Below are 3,065 nucleotides of genomic sequence, written 5' to 3' on the forward strand. Positions count from 1 at the left end.
GCTTTCACACTGCAGTGACAGCAATGAATAGTTGTGACAGATGCCAGATGGCCTGAAAAGCAGAAAATTGTACTATTTGGCCCTGTGGAGAGAAGATTTGCTGGTGTCTGCCTATCCTAATACACTCAAGGAAAGTTTTCTGAATGATTAAACTGATACTATAGGAGGTAGAAGGCCAAAGCTGATTCTAAAATAATGTCAGGGTATTTTGCTGATGATCGGTGAAGCTTAATTGGCAAGCATGAGTGCCAGTTATGTGTCAGACTCAGGGGACGATGCATTTTCCCTCTAGGCCCTAAGGACTCTGGGATGGAGAAGATGCTGCTGTCCTTTGTAAGCTTGGGAAGTAAGGATCTAAGGTGGGAAAGAGGCTGTGATAAGAGATTCTGTGCACTAACAGAGGGATTTCTTGCCACTATCTCTGTTAGAATTCACTTATCAAGCACATTCTGCACTACTGTCGTTAAACACACTAGAGCGGAGTAGAGGCACAGGAAAATTACTAGGCAGTAACAACACAGCATGGATGGCAGTTGTTAGAGTTATAGTGGTGCTGGGTGCCAGGGAAGTTCTTTCCAATATCTGCCCTGCCCTTCACGGATCCAAGTGCTAAGCGGTATAATTCTCTGAGACAAAAGCCAGGGACAGACTAAGCATTGCTGATTGACCTGCTGGAGGACTGGGAATTTTCTTGCCTAGGTAGAAAACCATGGAACAATCTCTCCCGGCCCCAGGTTTGCACAGCAGATCTCAGATCCTTGCTTCAGGCAATGTCGCTGCTTCGTCTCCTAAGCCCAGAAGCGCTGTACACATCTTCCTCTGGCTCTTTCCATCTGATCCTCCTCTGATGGGCAGCCTGGAAGGAAGCATCCCATCTATCACAACAGCCCAACTAGAGCTCCTGAATCTCTTCTGGGCTCTGGGGTCAAGAGGAAGGGGCAGGTGGCACTGGGGATGATAACACACAAATGGGTACACCCTCGTGGAAATGATGTGAAGGAGGACGCTGTAGCCTGCACATTTATGTTGTCTGCCTTCCTCACATTAGTACTTCCAACAAATTGACTGGGTACCCAGTTTGAGCCATCATCTGATTTCAAGTTTGGTTACCTAGGAAACAGAGGGCACACTGCTGGGACAGGCAGCCCATGTTCTGTGCCGACCAAAGCTATTAAAGCCCATCAACTTGGCCTCGGAGAAGCATTGAACATGGACAGTTTCAACTTCTAGCCAGGTGCTTATTTATTTATTTCAGTGCCTCGGCAGCAAAATGAGTTATTGAACCATTCACACGATCAATTGAGGTGGCTTTTCCCCTGTGTCTCTTGGAAGCTTGAACCCCTGCAGAGCTGGTGGCTGCCCAGAGGTCCTTTGTTGATGGTGTGTGCACACTACCAGGAAAGCCAGGCAGCATTAGCCCTCCATCCTGCAGGCCTGGGGCCCAGGCTGTGGTCAGACACAGCATCCCGTGGTGCTTCTTACTAAGTCTTTGAACAAGTAAAGAGATATATGTGGGCCTTCTCACAGAAACAGCCACGTGTGCACAGAACTCTGTGTGCAATTTACTGGAGGAGCGAGATGCCCAAACTACATACATTTGCCCTAAGTTAATTGTGCTTGGAATAAATCCCTTCATTTTGAAAAAATGTGATTGAACTTCAGATACGTCCAAGGCTCCCACTGACCCAAAGGACCAAAGGAAATGGCTTTCCACTTGTGCCTCCTGGAGGCCTTCACAGACCTCTGGGCATCCAAAGTCAGCTCAAAAAGTCCTGTCACACCCCCCGCGTTTCTGTCTGGTGGTAGCCATCAGGGAAGCCAAGGAGGGGGCCTACAAGTACATCTGGGAGCCAGGGAGGAAGAAGCAGTCCAGTGTGATGTGCTTTCTTCCGAGGGTCCACTCCACAGGGCAGCCTGCCCCACCTCGCCAGAGAAAGCGTGCAGACTGGGACACAAGGCCAAGTGACGTTGTGTCACGTATGGGACTCGTGTGCATCATGGTGGCCGCAAATGCCCAGCTTCTACAGGTGTGACTTACGGCAGGCCTGTCCGCCCTGGTGTTAACCAGACGAGGTTTGCAGAAGCCTTCAGTCTGTGGCTGAGGAGCGAGCTGGGTGCCACTGTGGGGTTCTGAGAGTTCTGAGTTCTTACTGGGTTGGCGAAGATTCCACAGACAGATTCTTGGAGGTTATCATCATCGATCCATTCCACAAACCCATTAGAAGAAATCCTGACACCCAGTGGGCCCCCAATCCAGTCCATAAGCACAGGGAGACGCGTGAGCCAACACCTGCAGGCCACAAGAGTTGTGGCCTTAGAAAGGGCCTCAGGTTCCACCCTAATTATGCATTCAGGGACCAGGGTTATGTGTTTGCAAGCACTGTGAGCCGGCCGATGCTACCACTCCGTGCATTACCTGCCCCCATGTATTCCTAATGCAAGTGGGGGCGTGGCACTGCTTACTGCATCCAGATGTCAGGCTGGACCCTGTATCCAGTTGTCCTCAAAACGTTTAGGCATTTGCCTTTCCCCAGTGTTCGGTTATCCAAGTAAATGTTCCTGTGGGGAAGACTGGGAGAATCCTGACCATGCACACCGACCACTGTGTGGTAGGACGTCCCATCCTCGTCCTCTCTCCTTCCCTCCCTCCCTCCAGCTCCTCCTTCTTCCCTCCTTTCCTCCTTCCCTCCCCCCTAGGAACTCAGACTCCTTCAATAAGTGGATTCTAGATCCAAAATACGGATCCGTTCTGGAAACTGAGCAAAGCACTGCTGGTCGGGGTACTGCTCTCAGCCTTTGGCTCCTCCAGGTTGGATTTCTTGCATAGATGGGATGATATCCTTCCTGGTTGCCCATCTTTGTGCCCCTATAGGCACCATACTTTCAGAATTCCTCCCCAGGCTGGGTCCCTCTGGGCCAGGCTGGGTCAGGCTGTCCCTCTGACCTTGACACTCTTGTAATAATTGATTTCACTGGGTTTCGGAGGGTGCTGGGGAGTGGGATCTGTTACTGTGGGGTCCTCTCATCCCTGTCTTGAGCTGCGTTCTGTGGAAGCATCTGCAAAG

General features: G+C 50.7%; 1 pseudogene; it reads left to right on the forward strand.

Moving 5' to 3' along the window:
* The first annotated feature begins 309 nt into the window (after positions 1 to 309).
* Positions 310 to 2,436, forward strand: LOC147826167 (large ribosomal subunit protein eL15 pseudogene; annotated as a pseudogene).
* Positions 2,437 to 3,065: the final 629 nt, after the last annotated feature.

This window comes from Heterocephalus glaber, unplaced genomic scaffold (genome assembly GCF_053883595.1).
Source record: "Heterocephalus glaber isolate CG9 unplaced genomic scaffold, H.glaber_assembly_v1.0 deba00001472, whole genome shotgun sequence".
NCBI lineage: Eukaryota > Metazoa > Chordata > Mammalia > Rodentia > Bathyergidae > Heterocephalus > Heterocephalus glaber.